Source organism: Budorcas taxicolor, chromosome 11 (genome assembly GCF_023091745.1).
Source record: "Budorcas taxicolor isolate Tak-1 chromosome 11, Takin1.1, whole genome shotgun sequence".
In the NCBI taxonomy this organism is placed as follows: Eukaryota; Metazoa; Chordata; class Mammalia; order Artiodactyla; family Bovidae; genus Budorcas; species Budorcas taxicolor.
This window is the reverse complement of record NC_068920.1, coordinates 43,429,700-43,441,719: the sequence shown is the minus strand read 5'-3', so window position 1 is coordinate 43,441,719 and position 12,020 is coordinate 43,429,700. Positions and strand designations below refer to the sequence as shown.

The window sequence follows — 12,020 nt, the reverse complement described above, 5'->3', positions numbered from 1 at the left end:
TGGCCCCGCTGGTTCGCAAATGAGTGGCTTTTTTTGGTATAACGTTGAGGAAGAAAAAGTAAGTGAATTTCCTACTGGAGATGCAAATCTACTAAAAAAAATTTTAAACTGCACAGTTTTTAAATCTAAGTATAGATCACAACTACTTTTCCAGAACCCCTAACGGAGTCACAATTTTTTTTTTTAATGGGAAAGAAAACACTTGAGACCTGATATTAGAAAATTAACCTGGCCAGCACACTTCAACAGGTAACAGAGGAGCATTTCGGGTAAGAACTGTTTAAAATAGTGTGAGTCAGGGTGGGCTTCGTGTATATGCAGCTTGTGTAGTCACACAAGACCTTGCACTTAGAAGGTCCCGGCACTGTACAATCAAGATAGCGATGGTGGTCGCCATCTTGAAATTCACTGTGGTTTTTGAACGAAAAGTTCTGCGTTTTCATTTTGCTCTGGACCCGGTGGCTCAGATGGTAAAATCCTCTGTTTGCAATGCTGGAGACCCGGGTTCAATCCCTGGGTCAGGAAAATCCCCTGGAGAAGGAAATGGCAACCCACTCCAGTATTCTTTCCTGGAAAATTCCATGGATGGAGGAACCTCGTAGGCTACAGTCCCTGGGGTAGCACAGAGTCGGACACGACTGAACGACTTTGCTTGTGCAGGGCTGAGGGAAACCAGCAACAGACAGCATGGCACCAGAGGACTAAAAGCAGTGTGGAACCTTAAACCCGTAAGTCAGAAAGGGCAAGAGAGAGAAATATCTTGAATACAGGGAAGGCTGTTGCTGAAGTCATGTGTGAGAGGGTTACACAACACTAGTGACTGTCTTCTGTAAGAACACAACACAGAAGAACACACCCACAATCAACCGGCAGCCTGCAAAGAACGCTCTCTGCCCCTGCCCTCTGACCTCCAGCACATGCCTCCCATTGGCTGAACCCTACAGGAAGTCAGAGGCTCTGGAGCCTATTGAAATCCGTATAGGTCAGCCTGCCGGGGCATAGGATATGCTGGGAGAAAGTAAGAGTGAGTTTGGAGAGGGCAGAAAATAGCCAGCTCAGGACTTCTCTCTGAAATTTTCAGGATCATGGTTAAGAGTAAATAACACGGAAATGGAAAATTCAAACAGTGAGTTTCAGTTAATGACTTTGTGTTGATTTTTTTAAAAGGATAGTCATTTGCTAGACATCGTGAAGAGGGTCTTATGTACTTTCAAAGGAAAAACGAGGTAGTCCAAGAATTTTTTTAAAAATCAGATGTTTGAAAGAACCATCGTTAAGTGAAGAGAGAAGCCTAAGATTTCAGAAGTTTTAGAAACATTCCAGGCCCCAAAGTCGAATTTCGTAGGTAACACCTCACCTTTACTTCTCTCACGCTTAAACCAATATCACAACAAAAAGGTACTTTTGACAGGCACTGGATCCCAAGAATTGCAAGGACCACTAGGGTTCAAGAGATTCTTTTCACACATGAATAGCTTGTACAAAGGGAGTTCATTATGCTGATTTGTAACCATTCCCACTACTCAATTCCTCTGAACATTTTTAGACTATTCAGATCACTTTCAAAAAAGTGCGTATCACTGATTAATTCTCATGCCACTCAGAGTTCTTAACTATTCAGATATGGGCTAAACTAAATTTATCCTTTATAATTTCCTTGAAAAACAAAGATTTTTGCTGCAAATGTAAATAAGACTACAGGGACACACTTCATCTCTTTTTTAAAAATTGAGGTAAGAGTCACAGAACACAGAATTAAACATTTTAAAGAACATAATTCAGTGACACGTAATGCATTCACAGAGTTGTATTATCATGACATCTATCTAGTTCCAAACATTTTTATCACCCCAGAGGGAAACAATACACCTTAAGCAGTCATTCCCCATCCTTCCTTTGCTCTAGGGCCTTGCAACCACTTACCTGCCTTCTGTCTTTAGGTTTACCGATTTTGGATATTTCATATAAATGGAATCATACAAAACGTGACCTTTTCTGTTCAGCTGCTTTCACATAGCAGTGTTTTCAAGGTGAATTCATGATGTAGCATGTGTCAATACTTCATTCTTTCTTATGGCTGGGTGATATCCCCTTATGTGGGTATTAATATTTTTTAATCAGTTCATCAGTTGATGACATGTGAGTTGTTTCCAGCTTTTGGGAATTGTAAACAACGCTGTGGTGAATGTGAGTGTATATGTATTCATTTGAATCCAGGCCTCCCCCATTGCAGGTGGATTCTTTACCAGCTGAGCCACAAGGGATGTCCAGGAATACTGAAGTGGGTAGCCTATCCCTTCTCCAGGGGATCTTCCCAACCCAGGAATTGAACCGGGGTCTCTTACACTGCAGGCGGATTCTTTACCAGCTGAGCTACCAGGGAAGCCCTACTTATTTGAACACCTATTTTCAGTTCTTTTGGGTATACACATAGGAGTGGAATTGCTGGGTCATATGGTAATTCTGTTTAACTTTTTGAGGAACTGCCAAATTGTCTACACAACCTTTTAAGGGAACTCTGAAACCCTTTTAGAAGCACGCATTTTACAACCACTAGATATCATACCTAGAGTAACTAAGCCCATTCTTGCCTATAAATTAAAATATGGTCCAGAAATGTTTCTATGTGTGAGATACTCCAGTTAGCAGTTGACTTCGGTTCTTATAATTTATTTAGGTTATTAGTTTATAAAGTAATACATGTTCATTACAGAATTAAAAAAAAAAAAAAACAATAGGAGGCAAGAATAAAACATCATTCGTAACCCACTGTGAACTCTTACGGGGAAGGCAATGGCAACCCACTCCAGTACTCTTGCCTGGAAAATCCCATGGGTGGAGGAGCCTGGTAGGCTGCAGTCCGTGGGGTCACACAGAGTCGGACACGACTGAAGTGACTTAGCAGCAGCAGCAGTGAACTCTTAATACACACTTTTTTTTTTTAACAAAAATAGCCTCAGAGTGCTTATCAATAAATCCAGCCTGAAATAGAAAATGAAATTAAGTCAAAGAAGAAAAACAACACAGTAAACCTCTGGATGGTAACAATTTCACATCAGAAAGCACCCCTATCTAGTTTTTTCAGTTCAACCCGTTGCTCTAATAACCTGAAGCATGATTGTATGGTTGTGTAGGATAATTCAATTCAGTTCAGTTGCTCAGTGGTGTCCGACTCTTTGTGACCCCATGGACTGCAACACACTAGGCTTCCCTGTCCATCACCAACTCCTGGAGCTTGCTCAAACCCATGTCCATCAAGTCAGTGATGCCATCCAACCACCTCATCTTCTGTCATCCCCTTCTCCTCCTGCCTTCAATCTTTCCCAGCATCAGGGTCTTTTCCAATGAGTCAGCTCTTCGCATCAGGTGGCCAAAATATTGGAGCTTCAGCTTCAACATCAGTCCTTCCAGTGAATATTCAGGACTGATTTCCTTTAGGATGGACTGGTTGGATATCCTTGCAGTCCAAGGTACTCTTAAGAGTCTTCTCCAACACAACAATTCAAAAGCATCAGTTCTTCAGTGCTCAGCTTTCTTTACAGTCCAACTCACATCCATACGTGACTACTGGAAAAACCATAGCTTCGACTAGACGGACCTTTGTTGGCAAAGTAATGTCTCTGCTTTTTAATATGCTGTCTAGGTTGGTCATAGCTTTTCTTCCAAGGAGCAAGAATCTTAATTTCTTGGCTGCAGTCACCATCTGCAGTGATTTTGGAGCCCAAGAAAATAAAGTCTGTCACTGTTTCCCCACCTATTTGCCATGAAGTGATGGGACCGGATGCCATGATTTTAGGTTTTTGAATGTTGAGTTTTAATCCAACAATAAGTAGGATAATTACCTAGTAAATTAACTCTGACTTTGAGTTGCTGAACCTGCATATAGAAGGTGTGGTTTGGGTGTTTTTTTTTTCTTGCTGCTATTGTTTTTTTTAATCTATTTATTGACTTAATATTTATTTTCTCCTTTGGAATTGAGTTGAGAAGCACAGAATTTTGGCAAACTGTCTCTTTCAGATGAAGTCAGAGGTCCTACCTAGGAACAGGCTTTTCTTTCTTTTTTAAAATCAACATCTAGTAAGTATAATTGATGAGTGTATGTATTCTATGTGTAAACATCATCACAATCAAGATAAAGATGGTTCTATCCCCTTTGCACTAAAAAACCCCTTTAGAGTTCCACTGTCCGCTCATTATAACCCCTGGAAAGTAGTTGTCTATTCTCCATGACTCCTTCACTTGGCCTTTTCCCTAAATGTCATAGAAATGGAGTCAAAACATATAGAGTCTTTTGAGACTGGCTTCTTTGACTCCACATAATGTCTTTAAGTGGAGAAGGCAATGGCACCCAACTCCAGTACTCTTGCCTGGGAAATCCTATGGATGGAGGAGCCCGGTAGGCTACAGTCCATGAGGTCGATAAGAGTCGGACACAACTGAGCGACTTCACTTTCACTTTTCACTTTCATGCATTGGAGAAGGAAATGGCAAGCCACTCCAGTGTTCTTGCCTGGAGAATCCCAGGGACAGGGGAGCCTGGTGGGCTGCCGTCTATGGGGTCGCACAGAGTTGGACACGACTGATGCGACTTAGCAGTAGCAGTAATGTCTTTAAGACTCATTCATATTACTACATATAATAATAATAGTTCATTCCTTTTCATTGCTCAGTTGTATTCATACTCTACTAGCAATATTTATTGCTAAATAGTATCTTAATGCTAAAGAATATGAATATACTCACTTTATTCCCCCATTGGAGGATTTTGGGGGTTGCCTTCACGGTTTGGGGATGATTAGAATAAAGCAGATATAAACATTCATGTGCAGGTTTTGGGGTGGACATAGAATTCATTTCTCTAAGGTACATACTAAAGAGTGGTATCATACCATATCACATGATAAGTATGTGTTTCACAGGCAAATTGTATTCCTGAGAATCATTTTATATTCCGAGCAATAAATGAGAGTTCCAGTTGCTCCACAGCCTTGCCATTAGTAGATACTGCCAGACTTTTGTCGCTACTGATGTTTTTTTCATCCTAAGAGCTATATAATAAGATCTCAGTGAAAAGTGAAAGTGAAAGGCACTCACTCATGTCTGACTCTTGGCAACCCCATGGACTATACAGTCCATGGAGTTCTCCAGGCCAGAATACTGGAGTAGGCAGCCTTTCCCTTCTCCAGGGGATCTTGCCAGCCTAGGGATCAAACCCAGGTCTCCTGTATCGCGGGCAGGTTCGGGAAACCCAATAGTATCTCAATATGGCTTTAATTTGCATTTTCCTAATGGCTGATCATATTGACATCTTTTCACGTGCCTATTTCCTCTAAGGTAAAGTACAAAGATATTTGTCTTTTGCCTTTTTTTGCCATCTAACAAACTACATATTTCATCTATTTATTTTACTTGTTTGTCTCTCCTATTGAAATGTAAATCCCATTAGGGTAGGGATTTTGGTCTGTGCTGTTTTTCCTTTAATTTATGATCTAAAATGCATGTGATTTACCCATCAACTGTAACAGTGCTTCATGCATTGTAGTTTTCTAACTAATATTTTTTGAATAAATGAACATGTATTGAGGACTTACTATGCATCAGGGACCATTCTAAAAGCATGGTAATATTATCAGAATTTTTGGTTGTTGCCATTTAATTATTTCATCAATAATTTTGCTTTTTCTTTACAAGTCTTTAATTATTCAACAAACACACTGAGTGGTTACTACCTGCCAGTTACTATGCTAGGGCTTGGAAATAAAGTGAAAGCTACCCTCAGGAGACAGGTTAATACTGTAAAATAAGAAAGGTACTGTGATAAAGATATGCACAGGAACTGGGCAAAGCACAGTGGAAGGAATATGGAATTCATATTTAAGGGGCAAGGAAAGTTTTCTAAAAGAGCTGATCACTTAAATCAAACTGAAGTGAATAAAGTGCTTACTTACACTTTTCCTGTAATATTAATATTAAACAGAATTAATTTTAAATCTCAATTAGTTTTGTTCCCACCTACAGTAATGTAAATTATCCAGAAAACACTATATTTTAAAATGGCATTGAAACCAAACGAAAGGCATTGGTCATCATTTCCTACCAAGATAGGTATCTTTGGGGGCTTTCCTGGTGGTGCAGTGGTTAAGAATCTGCCTTGCAATGCAGGGAACACTGGTTTGATCCCTGTTCCAGGAAGATCCCATGTGCTGTCGAGCAGCTAAGCCCATGTGGCATAACTACTTCATCTGTGCTCTAGAGCCCTCAAGCCACAACTATTGAAGCCCATGCTCCACAACAAGAGAAGCCACCACAACAGGCAGCTGAAGCACCGCAACTGGAGAGTAGCCCCAGCTCACTACAACTAGACAAAGCTGGCACACAGCAATGAAGATCCAGAACAGCCAAAAATAGATGCATAAATAAGTGATAGGTATGCAGCAACAGAGAATCAGACATGACTTAGCAACTAAACAACAACTTTTGTTTTAAGGATTATAAGAATTAAACTGTAACAAGATGTTCTCCTCATTTTTAATTGGGTTGTTTGCTTTCCTACTATTGAGTTTTGAGAATTTTTCTAGATACAAGTCCTTTGTTGGGTATATGATTTGAAAATATTTTCCCCCACATCTATAGCTTTCCATTCTGTTGATGTCTTTCACAAAGCAAAAGGTTTTCATTTTAATAAAGTCCAATTTGTCCATTTTTTTCTTTTCTGGGTTGTGCTTTTGATATCAAGTCTAAGAAAGCTCCCTGATCCCAAGTCATGAACAGTTTCTACTCTATTTTCTTGTGAAAGTTTTATAGTTTTACACTTTACATCTATGATCTCTTTTTCAATGAAGTGTGAGAGTGAGGTCAAGCTTTTTTTGTCTTTAGATTTTTGTGACATACTTTTGCATTTGGATGTTCAGTTATTCCAACATCATATGTTGAATAGGCTACCTTTTAACCATTTCATTGCTTTTTTACCTTTGTCAATAATTGACATTTTCTGACTCAGTTGTTTGATATAGACTGATCGATTGGTCTCTGCCTCTATCCCTCCACCAGCACCACAGTATCTTGATTATTCTTCCTTTATAGTAAGTTTTAAAACTGAGTAGACTGATTTCTCCCACTTGATCCTTCTTTTTCAAAATTGTGTTGGCTATTCTGCTCCCTTCCCCTTTCCAAATAAATGTAAGAACCAGCTTGTCTATATCTGCAGAAATCTTACTTTTGATTAGACTTTTGATTGGAATTGTATTAAATCTATTGATTTTTTTGGAGAAAATTGGCATGTTCAACTAAATTCGATCTTCCAATCCATGAATCCAGTATGTTTCTCCATTTATTTATGTCCTTTGATATCTTTCTTTAGTGTTTATAGTTGTCAGCATTCAGATCCTGAACAAGTTTTGTTAAATTTATATTTAAGTATTTCTCTTTTAAAATTTTTAAATGAAATATGTTTTGAATTTTGATTTCTGAATTGTTTAAGCATATAGAAATATAATCATTTTGTGAATTAGCCTTATCTCTTATAGTTGTGCTTACTTCATTTAAAAAAAAATATTTATTTTTATTTATTTGGCTGCACAGGGTCTTTTGTGGCATGTGGGATCTAGTTCCCCCACCAGGGATCAAACCAAGGGCCTCAGCATTGAGAGCTCAGAGTCTTAGCCACTGGACCACCAGGGGAGTCCCTTCATTTGTTAATCTAAGAGTTTTTAGTAAATTACTTGGGATTGTCTGTGTAGAAAATCATGTCATCTACAAATACACAATATTCTTTATTTTTTCTGTATCCAAAATGTGGTTATTGGGATGGTTTCCCATTCATCCTGATACAGGGTATTTTAAGTGCTGCTTCCATCTGAAGAAGCATCCTTCTGTAAACCTTGCTTTTCATCCTATAGGCTGGCAGAGGACAATAGAGCAGCCAAACTCTGATTTGTGTATGGCTAAAGATAGCGGTGATGTTATAGCATCCTGGGCATTTTACATCCATTAAATACAAAATCGGGGCTCTGCACCAGGCGCTTCTTTTTGTGTTTCTTCTTCTCCACTGCTGGAGAGGCTGAAGGTGATCCTTTGCGAAAGTCACGTTCTCATGGGGAGGTTGTCACTGCCGGAAAGGCCATATTTTCTTTCATATGCTTTTGTATGCCTTTTATTGCTACTTTCTTTCCCTGATGTATTGCGCTGACTAGGACTTCCTGTATTACATTGAATAGGAGTGATGAGAGGACATCTTTGCTTTGTTCCTGATATTAGGGGACAGCATTCAGTATTTCACCATTAAACGTTACATTAACTGTAGGTATTTTGTAGAAGGCCTTTATCAAATTAAGGAAATTTCCTTCTATTTCTATATCGCTGAGAGTTTTTATCATGAATGGATGCTGGATGACTTCAAATGCTTTTTCTGCATTGTTGGATATACTAGAGTCATGTTTCCTCTTTAGTTTTTTAATATGGTGAATTACACTGATTGATTTTTATATTTGGAGCCAGTCATGCATGTCTAGGCTAAATCCCACTTGGTCATGGAGTAGTAGTCTTTTTATATATTGCTAGATTTGATCTTCTAGTTGTTTTTTTTGTTGTTGTTGTTGCTGTTTTTAAAGATTTTTGTGTACTGTTCATGAGGGATAGTGGTCTATAATTTTCTCTCCTTGTACTGTTTTGTCTAGTTTTTTTTTGGTATCAAGGCAATTCTAGCCTCATAAAATGGGTTGGGAAGTGTTCCTTTCCCTTCCCTTCTGTTTGCTGGAAGAGATTGTATAGAAATAGTGCTATTTGTTTTTTTAAAGTTTGATAGAATTTACCAGTGAAGCCATTGGGCCTGGAAGTTTGTTTGTTTTTAAGGTTTTCACCTGTGGATTCTATTTCTTTAATACATATGTTACCTATTTCTTCTTTGGGTGAGTTTTGGAATTTTGTGGCTTTTAAGGAATTGGTCCATTTCATCTAAGCAATTGAATTTATGTGCATAGGGTTGTTTAGAGTACTTTTTTTTTTTAACATCTCTGAGGTCTTTAATGACATCGGTAATTTGTGTCTTTTCTATTTTTAATTGTTATTAATAGTACTTTTTTCTGAAGAAGGAAATGGGTACTTTTATTTCATTGATCTTTTCAAAGAACCAGCTTTTGATTTTACTGATTTTCTTTATCATTTTTCAGTTTTAAGTGGCTTTTTTTCCTCTCCTTATTATTTCCTTCCTTCCACCTTCATTTGGCTTACTTTGCTTTTCTTGGTTTCTTAAGATGGATGCTTGGTCTGTTGATTTAAGACCTTTCTTCTTTTCTAATATAAGCTAATTTATAAGGTTATAAATTTCCCCTTAAGAACTGATTTAACTTCATCCCACAAAATTTTATGTGTTGTGCTTCATTTTTGTTCAAAAATATTTTATAAGATGCGTGCATCCCAATGTTCATTGCAGCATTATTTACAATAGCCAAGACACAGAAACACCTAGATAACCATTGACAAATTAATGAATAAAGAAGATGTGGAATACTCAGTCATAAGAAAGAATGAAATAAGGTCATTTGCAGCAACAAGGATGAACCTAGAGATTCTCATAATAAGTGAACTAAGAAAGGCAGAGAAGGACAAATATCACATGGTATTGCTTATATGTGGTATCTTAACAAAAAAAGATAGACATGAACATATTTATAAAACAGAAAGAGACTCACAGACATAGAAAACAAATTTATGGCTACCAAAAGGAAAGGGAGGAGGGATGAATTAGGAGGTTGGCATTAACATACATACACTACTATACATAAAATAGGTAACCGACAAGGACCTACTCGATAGCACAGGGAACTATATTGAGTATCCTGTAAACCTATAAGGGAAAAGAATCTGACAAAGAATATAGTTGCTACCTCCCTGAATCGCCTTCCATTAGACTGCTATTACCTCAGCGTCTCCTTCAGGAAACAGCAAACCTTCCTTTAATTTAGTGACTAAAGAGTTAATATTTGGCCCATTAGGAAGCCTACCGGACTGAGCTCCAGTGCTGTGATTGAAGACTATTCTGATTGGTCAAGGCCAGCACCTACCGGTCATTAAATATTTGAAACATTGTCTGTGCCGGTACCTTATGTTTGTACAGCATTTTTAGCTTATGAAAGATATTTACATATATTATCTTAGTTAAGTTTCATGCCAACTCCGGCCATCAGTAGGAATTGTTATAGACATCATAAAATATTTTAATTATAAAATTAACACATATGAGTGTGGAAAATGAATTATTATTTGGGGACTCTCTGCTCCGAAAAATTATCACTTACCCAAGATCACATGGTTAGAGGAGTCAGGGTCTAAACTCCTAAAAGCTTCGAGAACAGTCATATCTTACGTGCTCAGGTTGAGGGAAGACGATTTCACTCAGCACTAGATAGATTATCCAAAGGCAATTCCAGGAAGAAGGCACCAAGCTTGCACTCAGGGAAAAGTGGAGTGCGGTTCACAGAAAAAAGTTCCAAAGTTCTCTTTCACAGAAGAAGAGCAGGGATATTTTACTAAGGAACAGTGTGAAACGTGGCCCCAAATGTAGTATAAGATCCTATTTCCATGATCATTTCAGGACACCCGCTCTGAAGGGGTTGGAACCAAAATTCTCCAATGCAGTCACAAAGCCTACTTTGCTGCTCAATTCTTGAGTGCCATTGAGGGTGGCAGGAAACTGGAATTCTGAAGCTGCTGAAGCCGTATTACATTTATTGGGTCATTTTTTCTCCGTCACACTTGGGTCCCTCTAGATCGACCAGTTGATGAGAAAACAAGTGAAGAAGTCTGAAATATTATTCACAGCTCCTCAGCGGCTGTTACCAAGTTCACAGAGGCTTATCCCAGGAGAGAATGATGCTCTAGACCACCCCAGTTCTAAAAGTTCTTTGCGTGTTTGTGTTCCATTTGCAATGGCAATGGGACCAATTTCCTCACATCATACTCCTTAGGTCATTTAACAGCAGCACTGGCCTATTCCTTAAGATGGCACCAGGTGGCAAGATGGCGGTGCCAGTGTCCAAGAGGTCTCTGATGGCATCTTCAAGGCTGAACTGAACAAGCCTCTCACTTGGGTACTGGCCAAAGATGACACCTCTGGTGAAGTCCGACTTCAACCAACCAGGACAGAAATCATTATCTTGGTCCCCTGGACACAGAATGTTATTGGTGAGAAAGGCCAGTGGATTTAGGAATTAACTGCTGTGCTTCAGAAGAGGTTTTGCTTCCCTGAGGGCCATGTAGAACTTTATGGGGAAAAGGCAGACAGGAGAGCTCCGTGAGCCATTGCCCCAGCAGAGTCTGCAGCACACACTTCTAGGAGGGCTTGCTGGAGTGTGCTATGGGTCATCATGAAGAGTGGGGCCAAGGCTGCTAGGTTGTAGTGCCTGGGAAACTGAGGACAGAGGGTTAAATCCATGAAGTTATGGATGGACTGATGATCCACAGTGGAGACCCTGTTAACTCCTACGCAGACACCAGCTGGCGCCATATGCTGCCCAGACAGGGTGTGCTGGGCATCAAAGTGAAGATCATGCTGCCTTGAGACCCAAGTGGTAAGAGGGACCCTTAAGAACCCCTGCCCACCATTACCATCCCCACTCCAAAGAGAAGGGAGGGAAGCCATGGATGCCTGCTGTGCCCACAAGTACCTGCAGCATAACACGGTCATAACATGGTCTCTTTGGCAGCTGGATCTGGAGTCTGGATGTTGCTCTATAATAAAATCTTTTTTCTTTTTTTAAAAAGTAGGGTTGGGGAATTCCCTGTCTGCCCAGTCGTTAGGACTCTACTTTCACTGCCCAGGGTCAGATTCAGTCCGTGGTGGAGGAACTAAGATCTCACAAGCTGCATGGTGTGGGGAAAAATAAAGTAGAGTTGCCTCCAGGTTTCATGGAGCCTGAATCTTATATTATACAATACAATTTGGGGCCTCTTAAAAAAAGAAAACACAATTACAAACAGAAAATTAGCTATAGAACTTTGGAAAGAACTCTACAAGTGAACGT

The 12,020-nt window shown here is 39.3% G+C and overlaps 1 pseudogene; it reads left to right on the top strand.

The window, feature by feature from the left end:
* Positions 1–383: 383 nt before the first annotated feature.
* LOC128055617 (40S ribosomal protein S3-like) lies at positions 384–11,674 on the top strand (annotated as a pseudogene).
* The last annotated feature ends 346 nt before the right edge of the window (positions 11,675–12,020 follow it).